Here is a 15,118-nt window from a genome sequence, read left to right as displayed (position 1 = left end):
GCCATGTTGAATGCTGGCATATTTTCAGAAAAGTAAAAAAAAGTTAAGAATGTTGACATGAGATGAATGCGTCCAGTGAAAGAACTGCCACTGAATGAGCATCTACAATATTATCGGCATTGAAACATGTATCTGCATGTTTTCACAATGAGAGGTAAATTAAATAACATATACAGAGAAAAATTAATTTGGGGCAAATTATTTAATCTCAACCAGTGTCACACCGTAAGCAAATGATGGGCCTGAAATTTGAGCCTAATTTTCCTATACTAATGCTCACTCTTTCCTATTATTTTTATCCAAATATGGCATCTGGATTTGCTTCATTATGTTCAAGGACAACACTTTAAACGTAACATGGATAGAATATTAACTTGGTTTAAGTCTGGAGAGTATATTAATTTCATTAGAGCTTGATTACTCTTGTGGTCTTACTGAGGCACTATGAAAAAGAGAATTGAGGAACTTAGAACAGTTTTGCCCCACATCATATATTCTCCAACCTCTATTTAGGCAATTAATTTTTTTTTTTTAATGTCACAAAAGCCCTTACTCTTTTGGCATTCGTCTTCTTAATGGAGTATAGAAATTTATCAATAAAATTTTGAGAAAGACAAAATTTAGCTGACTTTACCTGATTACATTGCAAATAACTGAGCGCCTAAAAAACTCATTAGAATATTTAAAGATATGTCCTTATTTGGACATATATCATGATCCAAAAAACTACTCTAAGTTTATATGTCTTTCCTATTTTAATGTCTATTGATGGTCAAACCTAGTAAGATAAAGGGCTACTAAATGAGTCTAACATTCCTTAAGCAGTGAGAATAACATAAATTTGGAGTACATCCCAGAAAAAAGCAAAATTAGCACTTATCACAGTAATTCCTGAAACAATATACATTTTTGTAATAAAATATAATGAGTTAGGTATTTTTCTTCCTAGATCAATTACATTCTTTATTATAATAGAGATTTCTTTGAATCATTTTTACTTTTCCACATCCACTCTTCCACATGTATGAATTACTTCCATATATTTCTTATTTGCTAGTGAATTTGTATAAATTCATGATATAAATGAACTCTTCATTTATATTTGTTAAAGTAAATATGATAAATACAAGAGGGCTTAATTATTGTGCAATTCATTTCATTCTGATGGCCTGTGGTTGCTGAGATTCAACCCAAGTCCTAAATTTCAGTATAGCCCCTACCTACAGAACTTTCTGGAGTGAGGGATGACTGAAGTGAGATGGTAAGAAATATTTAAGGTGGAAAATAGAGATTAAGTATAATTTAAATAATTTAGTTCTTGTGTGTGTTTATTTTTCCACTACAAATTTTTTGTGAAATATATCTTTTCAGTACCAAGAATGGAAATCTATCATGTTGCAAATGAGTCTGAACCTCATGGACTCAATTCAGTGTTAGCACTGATAATGAGTGACAAGTTTGCTGGACTCAGTCAGGAATCTAGAATTACCTTCACTCTCACCCCTAACTTGTTCTTCTCTTAAGAAGGATAGTAACTGTGGACGATGGATACGTGGATACTAACTAGGCTTTGGAAATAGAGGGTAGAGCTTTGGGTGGGAGGGGGAAACTCTCTCTCTCCCTCTTCCCCGACCCCCAAATTCTAAGTCTAGTATCTTTGTATTTTTCAGATTATTTTTCTCTTGTTGTTATCTGCACAATAAATGTGATGTGTCTGGGGCTGCCTCCTGCTCATCGAGAATCTTGCTCTGGAATTGCCCAAGTACATGAGGATTGTGAGGACCCTGCTCAAGACCTCATGAGAAACTTTCTTTTCTTGGTATGTTTATCCTTGTGTTTATTTTCTAGACAACTTTTATCAGTGAAGTAAGAAACTGCACAGGCTGTATTACCTTGGGGTAAGATAAACGGACAAAACAACAAAAAAGGAGCCTTTGATTAAACAGTTCCTGATCTAATATACATTTAGTTTCTCTTAGATAGTTTTGTCAAACAATGCTTCCATAGACATATATTTAAATGTACCTTATCCACTAGTGTGCTAGTGCAACTCTTTCTGTAGTGTAGATTCCTAGAAATGGATTTAGCTAACAAGTGGGTGAGTACATTTTAAAATTTTAATATCTCTGAGTTGACTTCTAACTTTTTTTTTGCCAATACACACTCCTGCTGCAACATTTGAGCAACACTTGAAATTCCTTTGCCAATATCCAGACATGTTTTAGAGAACAGAAACAACACAGGCCGTGAATCTGTGATCTAGTGCACCACATAGTTTTGGTCTCTATAAGTTTGATCTTATATAAAAATGAATAAAAATTATTATATTCACACTCAGTCTTTGTTTATGATGGAAGGTATACATGAGATAGAAATTGAGGCTGTGATTATGTGTAAAACTATTCTGTGTTTGTTGTTAAGGATGAGAATCATAATTCTTTGTTAGTGTAGTTTCTCAGAAATTTCTTGAAATATTACCTTGTAAATACTAGGCAACCAGCATAATAATATGTTATAACTAAGGATTTTTTCTCAAATGAAACTTAGAGCATCGTTGTTGAATAAAATTGATTTTTCTCTTGTCTTCCTCTTGATTTAAAGAAAAATAAATTCAAGAAATGTTTACAAGATTTGCAGAAGATGTGGGCTTTATAGAATTTATTTATTCATGCCGTTAGTGATTTGTGCATACAACGTGACTGATTATCTATTCTATGCTAAGCACTCAACTAGACACTGGGAATACAGAGGTGGGAAATAGAACATCTCTGTCTCTAAGAAGCTCATAGTCTATTTCTTGAACAAAGTAGCTCCAGGACAAAGTGAAGAGAAAAAAGATGAAGGAACAGAATAAATGCGATGAGATCAGAGAAAAGAGGTTTCTCACTGTGTCTCATAAGGCATCCAGCAAAGCTTCACAGAGTAAGAGATGCTTGAGTTGGTTGTGAAGGAGGCATTGAAATTCTTCAGGTCGATAAGGATAGAAAATCACTTCATAGAGAAGATACAATCTATAGAAAAGCATCAGAATGTGAGACAATTAAATATTTAGGGAGCTCCGGGTAAAGACGTATAAAATGCTTAGGATGGTATCTGGTACTAAGTCATTACTTACTAAATATTTTCTCCTGTTAATATTATTATTACTCATTACTATTATGTTAGTAGTAGTAGCAGTGGTTTACTTTTTTTCCAAAATTCTATGAGTCAAATACATTTTATAACCCTTTCACAAATGAGAAAATTGAAGCACAGATACATTAGGTAACTTTTCCAAAACCACATAGCTGCTTATTGGAGGAGTATGGTAAGAACGCAGGCTGTTGGTAGCTTAATATGACTCAGCTTCAGGACCCATAGAGCAAAGTTGTTGGAAATGCAACAGATTATGAAAGAAGTTATACACAGTGTAAGGATGTTGTCCCGTAGATCGCAGAGAGTTTCCGAAACGTACTATGCACAGCAGTGTATGAATTGATTTACATCGCCATGTGGAGAATCTACTGAAGCAGAGGAAGAAAAACTCAGAACGATCAGTTTGGAGGCTATGGCAGGAATCAAGGGAGAATTTATGAGCGTCTGAACTAAGATAAGGGCTCTCACAAAGAAGGAATACATTTTAAAAATACGTAGATTTATCTAACTGGTGAGAATTGAGATTGCATGAAGAAAAAGAAACCAGTAATTGAGCTGGGGAAAATGAAACTGGAAAATGTCTTATCCTTTAAAGAAATAGGGATGTTTTTTCCTAAGGAGTGCTTTGTGTTTCCATTTAAAATGGGTTTTCATGGGGTTGGCCTCGTGGCATAGTGGTTAAGTTCGCGCACTCCCCTTCGGTGGCCTGGGGTTCGCAGGCTTGGATCCCGGGCACGGACATACACACTGCTCATCAAGCCATGCTGTGGCTTGCCACATATAAAGCAAGCCACATATAAAATAGAGGAAGATTGGTACCGATGTTAGCTCAGGGACAATCTTCCTCACCACAAAAACAAAGTTTGTTAAAAAACTAAATCAATAAAATAAAATGCATTCTCCATCTTTGTTCCTGCTTATTATCAAGGAACTAATTGCTTCTTAAGGGTGAATATAAATGCTGAGATCTTTAAATACTGTAATTAAAAGAAAGAGTCCAAGTTAAATTAATGTTTTCAGATAAAAACATATATCTAATCTAGTTGAAGTCCTTCGCTAAATGATAAACATGAAAATTAATAATTTTACAGAAATTTTTATTTGTTTGTTCTAGTCAAAATTATTTGAGGGCTGGCCCGGTTAAGTGTACATGTTCTGCTTCAGTGGCCCAGGGTTCGCGGGTTGGGATCCCAGGTGTGGACACGGCACCACTCGGCAAGCCATGCTGTGGGAGGCGTCCCACATATAAAGTAGAGGAAGATGGGCACGGATGTTAGCTCAGGGCCAGTCTTCCTCAGCAAAAAGAGGAGGATTGGCAGCAGGTAGCTCAGAGTTAATCTTCCTAAAAAAAAAAATTATTTGGCTCTGGCTATTTTGACACAATCCACTACACTTCTAAGGGACAAGCTGACGATTTGTGGATCAAGGTAAAATCATGTTGGCCTTTGTTTGTTCCCCGTAAAGAGGCCTCATCTTACATTAGCAAAGATTTGTTGACAATGCAGGTTCCAATTTAGAACCAACTAGGCATATTATTTGGACCCTAAATTTCTTTAAGCCTTACATTCTCCAGAAATCTTTGTGATAAATCTTGTGAGATCTGTTTCAACCAGTTGCTTTCAACCACAGGTACAAAAATTAAAATTTTTATATCTACTAAGTGGCTTAAATTCAGAGGGAAACAACTCTCAATTCTTAGTTTTTTATTGAATTGATTTTCCTATAATGGTCTCTTGATGTTTAAAACACATATTTTACAGCTACATTATCATTATTATTTTTTACTAATCCACACAGACATTCTAAAAGCAAATACATTAAAAATAAATAATCAAACAAACAAAATAATAACATTGAATGCCTGGATAATTCAATGTGAGAAATGATTTTTTCCTGAATTTGAAACAATCTCTGCATTCCCCGTTTTTTAAGAAGCTCCATTTGTTAAAAAAAATAATTGTTTAGAATTTCAAATTATATATATGTATTTACATAGCGTTTCATATTCTGTATAAGATAAACAAAATATTTATGCAAAATCACATTTAAGCATTTTTGAAAAGGGAGGCAACAGTTTGAATTAAAATGAGAACCAATTTTCTGATTTTTTTCTTAATAAACCCTAAGGAAAATACACACCCCTGCCTGCAAAATTATATATATAATAAGAAAGATGATTTCAAGGAAACTCATCAAATATTTAAAAATTGGAAGATCTTTATTTTTTTTCCAAATGGTAAATAGATAAGATGGAGGTTGGTGGGGAAGTGGGGGGTGGCCCTGAGGCCCAGTGGTTGAGTTTGAGCGCTCTGCTTCAGCAGCCTGGAGTTTCACCAGTTCAGATCCTGGGTGTGGATACGGCACCACTCATCAGGCCAAGCTCAGGCAGCATCCCACATGCCACAACTGGAAGAACTGACAACTAAACAACTAAAAAATATACAACTATGTACTGGGGGGCTTTGGGGAGAAAAAAAAAAGACGGAAATTGGTATACATACACTTTGATTTATGGGCATGTAAATGAGTTATATATTTTTAAAAAATTACCTCAAATGGATATCATTAAACTATAGTACCAATCAGAATGCATTATTATTAATGATTTGCTGCTCTGTATCTCTCACCAGAATGTAGTAGCATTATTATCATCAGGGATGGGAATTTGCCCTCTTCAATGTTGGATCGTCATTGATGGGCCCTGATCGATAGACAACAAGCACTAAAGCTATATCATAGCAAGCATTCAAACACCCTTATTGAATGAAACATAAAACTTAATAAAAGTAAACTAGTGAGCCCTCTTTTATCCCATTATATTCTGTGTAGTTAAGTTCATGCATGATGAAGAATAGCCAAGGCAGTATGTGGTGAAGGAAAAAGATGAATAGTTAATTGATGGCCCAAGTTCTTAATTAGTTACTCATCAAAATAAAATAACTAATAATAACATAATCTATATTATCAGATAGTAAGTACTCAGTAAACGTGTAAATATTTACGTGGATTATTTTATATAATCCTATCAACTACCCTAAAACAATAGGGCCAGAATTTCATTTTAAAACACTCATTAACACCACAAATATTTATTAAAGAACAATTATTGTCACCATGGAAAGATTAATTCTTAAAACATGAAAAACAATCAATAATTAGAAGTATGTGGAATATCTTCAGATGATATGAAGAAGCAATCATACATATTTCGGAAGATTTACTGCATGGAGATTAAAAGCACAAGCTGTGCAAATAAAGATCAGACTGAACCTTCATTTCTCTGACAGTTGCCAGCTGGTCGATTTACTGATTGTCATTTTGGAGAAACTGTGGCTTAGAAAGGCTGAGAACACCTACTGTGGTAGACACTGGTGTGCTTCCCAGATCCCATTTCCGTGAGTGTCGTTACCACAGGGGCTGAGAATGCTGTCACCAGATATCCTTTTGCTGTCACTGACTTCAGAGATGGCCTTAGCTGCAGAGATCCATCTCACCAAAGGTGACCAGTGTCAGTGCTTGAGTATTAAGGCCTGGTCATCGTGGTCCAACTTGCAACAATGCTGAAGGATGATTAAAACTCTAGAACTTCCTGTGGGGTCATCCAAGACTGCATCAAAGCTTGAATTCTTTCTTTGCTTCCTGCTTTCTTCCCTTCCCTTCCATAGGGGCTGACTCCACTCCTGAATGATCATCCTGCAGGCTAAATTCAACAGAGTCTTCTTTTCAGGGAACCAAATCTGTGATAGTTGTTATCAGAAATGGTCTGATAAAGAAGATGATAAGGCAAGGTTTGGAGATGCATCATTTACCACCTGTTTGCCAATGAGGATCTTATCATTGGTGGTAGGAAGAGCACTGCTGGCCTGTGGAACAAGTTCCCATTGTGGAAACAGTTATTGACAATGAATGGAGATGATATACCTTTGGTAGGACAGGTATTAGCTGGTACAAAGTATCTGTCATTTGAAAAATAGAGGGGAAATAGTAGCTCTAAGGACAATGGATAGGGGTGGATGTTATTGCTAAGCTCTGTTGCCTCTGAAAAAGGATAACAAAAAGCTGAGAGAAATTAGTGGCTGATTAAAAGCTAAGTGAAAGTCAGAAGTCAGGAAATGAAGGTCAGGGAAACTGAGGGAAGGCTTGAGATTTAAAGAGTAGCAGAGCTCCAAAGAATGATAAATCCCCAATCAAGGCAACTCTACTATGGCAATGTCGGAGGTCTGGTTAGAAAAAATGGGCCCTTGACTGAGGGTATGGGAATATCTGAGTGGATTCCTCTGAAACATTTGAATCCGCAAATTCTCTCGAACGATCTGAGGCAGCAGAAGCGGACCACTCCTCCATCATAAGAGGTAGCATTTCTTCCTTGCTTGGAGACACCAAAAATCCTCTCTTCTGTAGGACACTGTGTGTCTCCTTCAAGGTCTGCCCCCAGCTCTCCTCTTTGCCACTGTACAAGTAAACAGGATTAAGTCACACGATAACTCAGCAAGGGACATTTTGGGACTGATAATGGAGGAAGGAATCATAGCACAAATGAGCTTCAAGACTTATATGTGCAGTATATAAAAACATAAATGGGATAGGATTCTGAGCACACTTGATTAAAGGTGAAAGTACTTAATGTTGCAACCTAAGAACATGATCTTGAGATACAGACCTTAACACAATAGTAAAAATTTGAAGAGATTGTCTGAATTTACTACTGGAATGGCCCCTAGAAAAATGGAAATTGTGATAAACTACTTTAAATTAGATTGAAAGGGAAGAAATTGTATAGTAAATGGTAAAACAACAACAACAAAATAGATTAAAATACTCAGAGAAGTGGACACAGTGGAGAAGATATATACCTGATGATTACATGTAAGAAGAAGGCTTGGAGAATACAGCATTTCCCAAGGCCTCTATGGTGGTGCAGGTGAGAGGGAACCAAACTCACTGATGTCTCCCTGTTTGCCAAGATTGACGGCAGGAGAAGTCATTACAAAATCAAGGTCACTGATATCAATGAGGATAATAGGATCCCCCCAAAAATCCAAGTAGCTTCAGCGTATAGGTGGGGACAATGATCATAATTCACAGCAAAGTGCAAGTGGCTAAGGGGGGCAGAGCCAATTTACAGAGAGCCAAAAATACATTGAATAGAACAGAGAATCTCTAGTGGCTTAGATGGCTACCTTAAAAGGGCATTGCTCAACCTATACAATCATAAGAAATCAAGGATGAATGAATAGGAGGCTGAAGGCAGTGAACCCAATGAAATATCATGACCCCTTGCCTAATTTTTGAGCTGGAGCCAGGTTTTTTATGCTAAATATAATGACTTAGGAAGAGACTGGATTCCCAGGAAAATAATTTACAAAACTACAACAAAGTTATACACTCTTGATTCCCATAGAACTTCCTCAAATGGACAATGACAATATATTTGCGTTCACTGTATACTAGGAGAGTGAGGAATTACAAGCATTTTTGATAACTGTTGAACACAGATCCAAGTTGACACTCAGAGACCCAGAGATTTTAAGGCAGGGGCATATAGGAACCATGGAATAAGTGGAGTTCTGGCCAAGATCCTGCTCACAGACAGTGTACTAGGACCACAGACACACATAACAGTCATTTTTCTGGTACTCAAATGGTTAATTAGAATAAATAACTTGTAAATCATTACAACCTCTAAATTGGGTCCTTGGTCTGTGTTGTAATAGCTAACATAGTGGGGAAGACCAAATGGAAATTTGGCAACAGATGTGCCCCGACCAATACAGCAAATAAAAAGCTACATTGTACTTTAAGAGATCGCAAAAAAGTCCGCCATTCTATAAGGATCTAAAGGATGCAGGGGTGGTGGTGCTCTTCATAGTTCCATTATTTGGCCAATCTGGACCCAGAAATAAAGAATATCCTGAAGAATGGGAATACACTGCATACTTCACACTCAATCCAATAGCAATGTTTTGCTTTTTTGAGGAAGATCAGCCCTGAGTTAACATCCGCCGCCGATCCTCCTCTTTTTGCTAAGGACGATTGGCCCTCAGCTAACATTCGTGCCCATCCTCCTCTACTTTATATGTCAGATTAGATGCCTGCCACAGCATGGCTTGACAAGTGGTGCGTAGGTCCACGCCTGGAATCTGAACAGCTGAATCCCAGGATGCTGAAGTGGAGTGCACAAACTTAACTGCTACGCCACCAGGCAGGCTCCAACCCAGCAGCAATTTTCATAACAGACAGTGCCAAAAGTGGTGTGTTCACTAGAGCAGGTACATGGTACACACTTGTTAATGTGGTGAGTGTCTTTTTTCAATATCTATTGAAAAAGAGAATCAGAAAATTGGCACTCACATGAAATGGACAATAGTATAAATTTGCAGCTTTGCCCCAGGCCCATCTTCATAATATAGCTGAAGAGATCTGGATTATTGGTATATCTCACCTCCATCTGATATATCAGTGATCTAATACTTATCAGATCTTATGAGGAAGAACTGGCTAGCAAATTGGAGACCTTGTTAAGTTACACACTCTCCATGGAGTGGGAGATTAACCTACAAAATGTGATAGGCATACAACATCAGTTAAATTCTAGAAGTCCAGTGGTCAGGGGCCTTCTAGGACATCCCATCCAAAGGTAAGCCTGATTATTTTATCTTGTTCTTCACACCTCAAAGGAAGGAAAAAAAGTACATGTAATGAATTTGGAGTTTCTGGAGGTAGCATGTCCCACATCTGCATATATTTATCTTACTTGCACACCAGATGATGTAAAAGGCTTTCACCCTTGAGTGAGGCAAAAGTAAGAAAGAGCACTAAGAATGTCTAGGCCATAGTGCAAGTTACTTTGCCACTTTTACTAAATGACCCATCAAACTCTATAGTGTTAGAAGTATCAGTGATGGGAAAAGTTGTGGTGTGTAGTTTATGGCAAATTCTAATGAGAAAATAACAACACAGAACCTTAAGGTTTTGGATTAAAGTGATGCCGTATAAATCTGAGAATTAAACACATTTTAATAAATCACCCCCAGCATGCTATTGAGTCCTGGTTGAGATTGAATATCTGACTGTGGAATGCCAAGGTGACAATATGGCTATCTGCCTTTCATAACCTGGGTTCTGTGAAATATCAGGTCATGACGTTGAGAGGACCTAGAAACAGCCCATTGGAAGATGGATCAAGCACAGGTATAATTGGGGAGACCAAGCAAGCTTCACAATCAGGTATTTCAGACTCCCGTGTCATCCACTGCCATTGTACAGTGCCTCTCTCTCAGCGCACATCTGTGGCTGCATGGGGATCACTTATAACTAGCTAAGAGAGGGAGAAAAAATCCCCAATCTTGGCTAATGGGTGGTCAACTTTGTACATGGGTAAAACCATAAATGAAAGGCGATGCACCAGTGGCAAAGATCAATCCTCTCTGAGGGCAGATCTTTGACCAGTATAACTGGTTATATGCTTTATGTTGAAAGCAAAGGAGTTTGAAGCTAGAAAATATGTGGACTCATGGGCAATGACAAAAACTTTGGATGTTTGGAGAGATTCCTGGAAGAAGAAATACTGAAAGTTTGAGACAAAGAGGACTAGAGTAGAATCATGTGAGTGGGTATATTAGAGTAGGCACAAAGTGCGAAGAACTTCATATTGCGTGTTAACCACCTTCAGAGAGCACCTGCCATGGAAAAAGAATTAAAACATCAAATACGTAAAATGACTGAGTCTATTGAAATTAACCAGGGTCTTGTGTCATCCAACCCAATGCTGCACAATGGATTCATGAATATAGTAGCCATAGTGGGAACAATGGAAGATACACATGAGTCTAACATCAGGTGCTCCTCATACCAGGGCTGATCTAGCTACTGCTGCCACCCAATGTCCAAACTGGGAGCAAAAAGGCCAACACTGAGGCTTCAATATGGCACCACCCTTCACCCAGACACTTGATGACTAGTTGACTACATTGGAATTCTTCCACTTAGGAGACTCAAGTTGTTTGATGTTGCTTTTGTTTCTATTCCCTGGCAGGAATAGACACATATTGTGGGTGTCAGTTGGTCTTTCCTGCCTGGAAAACCTCAGTGAACACCAATATTCAAGGCTTACAAACTGCTTGATTCACAGCATGGAATCTCACATAACAGGAGAGTCACTTTACAGAAAAGAAAGCGTGGAAGTGAGCCATTTCTCATGGATTCACTGTTTGTGTCACCTAGCACACCATCCAAGTGGCCAGACTTAGAATGGCCCGTTAAAGCACAAAGAGAATGCTTAGAAGCAGTACTTCAAGAAAATGATAATCATCTACCAGGATGTAGTACGCATTATGAAGCAAAGTTTTTTATCTTGTTCTGTTCATATTAGAAAGAATTCATGGATCCTGGAACCAAGGGATGGAAGCACAGTACTCCCACTTACTATCATTTGCAGTAAATGGGAAATACGTATTTACTTGGGAAATATGTATTTCCTATCCATGAAAATCTGTGCTTTGCAGTTTTAGAGCTCCCAATACAACAATATTTCTACCACAGAATGGAGACAGAATCTTATATGAATACCTCCTGGTCACTGTGGCCCTATTATGTGTTGAATTGTGCCCTCCCCAAAATTCATGTGTTGAAATCGGTCAACCCCTAGTACCTCAGAATATGACCTTATTTGGATAGTAGGTCTTTACAGAGGTAATCAAGTTAAGAAGAAGTCATTAGAGCGGGCCCTAATCCAAAATGACTAGGTTTCCTTATAAAAAGAGGAAATTTAGACATAGACATATGTACACAGGGAGAACATATAATAATGAAGGCAGAGATCAGGAATACAAAAGATGGCCAGCAAAATGCACTCTTGTACCACCGAGACTCCTTTCAATTAAAGACTTTTGCCCTAGGTGATAGACATGCTATGTGCTGATGGCCATCACCTGTCGGTCTCTTTAGAGATTGCCTCAACTATTGGGAATCAAAAGACTCACCAAATTCACATCTCTTTCACAGCTGGCCCACATCCAATAACTGAAGCATGATATAAAGATCTGCCCATCTTGGTCCAAATAAGGGCAACTATGAAGAGCCACTCTAACTCCGGGGCTCTTGGTGAGGTCACCTGTGCTTCTGGTTAGGCCTGTATCACATTGCAACTTCTTCCTCTAGAAATCCCTTCTTCTTTTGTCTTCTTTCCAGACGTTTTGATATGAGAGCACTCTTTATTGGCATCTTGCATGCTAATCTCCATTTCACAGTCTGCTTCTTGAGAAGACCCAATCTTCACGTGAATCTTATTGTGTGGTTGTAAGGATTAAGTGATATGATGTATGTGAAACATTTAGCATATTGCTACCAGCTAGTGTACCTGCTCAAATGCACAGATCAAAACCATCAAATTAAAATATTGTTTTACATCATCTCAATAAATGAGTATTACCTTATTTTGCCCTATATTCAAAGTTGTTACTTGGGAAATGTGTGTGTGTATGTGTACACATGTGTTTAAGTGGCTCTTTCTTGCAGCTTTTGGTACTGTAGGTCATGGTTTTCATACTGGATTTATTTATTTGTTTTTATATTTTACCCTCCAGGGAAGTCACTTTTAAAACCCCAATTGCAAAAAATATAACTATTCAACAAAATGGCAAAACAAAGTTGAGTCAGATAGATATTGATTGACATCCTTTTTCTTGTTTCAAAATGTGACAGAGATGGAGGTCCACATAGATTTCAGATACTTGATTTTGTTTTTTCCTAATCCTGCTAGTAAATTCTGTAGTAAATTCATAGGACTAGACATTGGAAATACTATGCTGATGGATGTTTTTGATCTTCTGGTAATTCCGGGATAACTCAATGATTATGTTAGAAGTAAAACATGTTCATTTTACTGTGCTACGCTGAGTAATTGTAACATTTCTAAAAAGTCAAGCTATTTATTTCCTAATATTCTTTTTGCTGGGTAGAAAACTGTTCATATTCTTGCACACAGAGAGTATAAAATAAGTTATGTCTTAACGATGCTGCAAAGTTATTTACTCTAATAATATATTATTATCATCCATCTATTTCTCTCTAGATTCCTGCAAGTCTAAAGTCAGCTCATATTTCTTTGTTCCTTCTTTCCTTCTTCCATTCCTGCTTGTATCTTTCTTTTTTTTCTTTAGTAGCTTTTTAAAAATGTTTTTTCGTTGCGTTCATAATAGTTTCCAACGTTGTGAAATTTCAGTTGTACGTTAATGCTTGTCGATCACCATATAAGTATAGTTTTTAACATGTTTTATCAGATACCTCATGCCATCCTGGGGATACAAGAGTTTATGAATATTTGAGACAAGGATACAGGTTGTGGTGGATTTTTTTGGCCAGAAGTGAGTCACACAGCAAAGATAAGTACCCTGGTGTTATATGACTCCTGCCCCATTGCATATCTTAGGAGGAAGATGGGATGCAGCCAAGAGAGCAGGAAGAAAAGATCTCTAGAAATCAAGGGAGTAAATGAGTAGCATGAACAAAGTTACACAGTACATCAAGTTACCACAGGGATGTCCCACAGAAGACTTGAAAGAAAGCATCAGTTTTAAGCATCTGCTGAGTCCAAAGTGGGTAAACACCCCTTACAATGATGTAGTGGTTGATCTTATGTGTCACCTTAGAGGGTGTTTTGGAGTAAGATTAACATTTAAATCAGTGAACTTTGGTTAAAGCAGATTGCCCTCCATCATGACAGTAGACCTGATCTAATCAGTTGGAAAGCCTGACTAGAACACAAAGACTGGCCCCCATGAACAAGAGGGAATTCTCTAGCAGCTGCCTTTGGTCTTCATATGCACAGTTTGGTCTCCTGGGTCTCCAGCCTGCTAGACCATACCACAGACATTGGACTTGCTAGCCTCCATTCTCGTGTGAGGCAATTCCTTATATAATAACTCCATTTAAATATACACACACACGTTCTATTGGTTCTGTTTCTCCAGAGAACACTGACTACTACAAATGGTATCATGTCAACGGGGCCATTTTCTTTCTTTTTTCCTCCTACACGTGCCAGCCTTGGAGAGGTCAATGGTAGCAGTGAGCTAGTGAGAGAGGAAGTAAATAAGAAAGAGAGGCCTACTTTGCTACATTCTTTTGTCTAATGGGAGTAGCCAACCAAGCCAGTCCTAGTGAGAGAGGTGGGAGGTCTTCGCCTTAACAGAAGATTAAAATGTTAATCAGTACAGGACTGGATAACTTCTGAATCAAGACTTTTGCAACAAAAAATTGAACATAGGGCATTTTATTATCTAAAGTGAACAGAGAAGTGATGGAGTCTGCAGGAGTTATCATGCAATAACAGAAGGAAAATTTAATTTCCTGTACTGAGTACATTTTAAAGGGACAGTAAGATACAAAAATAAAGTTATATTTCACTTACTTTCCACACATCTACTTGTTAATATATCTGTTGGAGATGTTTAGAAGACAGTATCAATTTTATATTGATGAGGAAGTTGGGAGAGTAAAGATGAGCTAAATACTTTTTCATTGGTGAACAGAGAGATCATTATCGGCGAAGTTTTTAGAAAAAGAATGAGTTCAAGTTTGTAGATGTTGATGTTGTAGGTGTTAATGTCTGTAGATGTTGATCTGTGGCATATAAAAAGAGAGATGTCAATTAGCATAAGAGAAACACAAATCTGGTCTTTCCAGTTTGTACTCTTTCAAGCTGAATTTTAGATATATATTTCCTTTCATCTTCTCATTATTGATTCAGAAACATTTTTCCTATTATTCTATTTTCTGCCTCAGGAAAGTGCTTCCGTTCATTGATAGACCAGAGCTGAAAGATGTCAAGTAAACATCACAGTAAGGAGGGTTTTTATGTTGTTGCTTCTTTTTTTTTCTGTTGCGATTACCTTAGGAAAAGTTTTAGGAAGAAGAGAAAGAAAAATGACTTGAAAAAGGGTAAATATAAAGTAAGAATTTATAACATGCCAAAATAAATAAT

This window comes from Equus przewalskii, chromosome 3 (assembly GCF_037783145.1).
Source record: "Equus przewalskii isolate Varuska chromosome 3, EquPr2, whole genome shotgun sequence".
Taxonomy (NCBI): domain Eukaryota; kingdom Metazoa; phylum Chordata; class Mammalia; order Perissodactyla; family Equidae; genus Equus; species Equus przewalskii.
The sequence above is the reverse complement of the archived record's forward strand: the minus strand, read 5'-3'. Positions refer to the sequence as shown.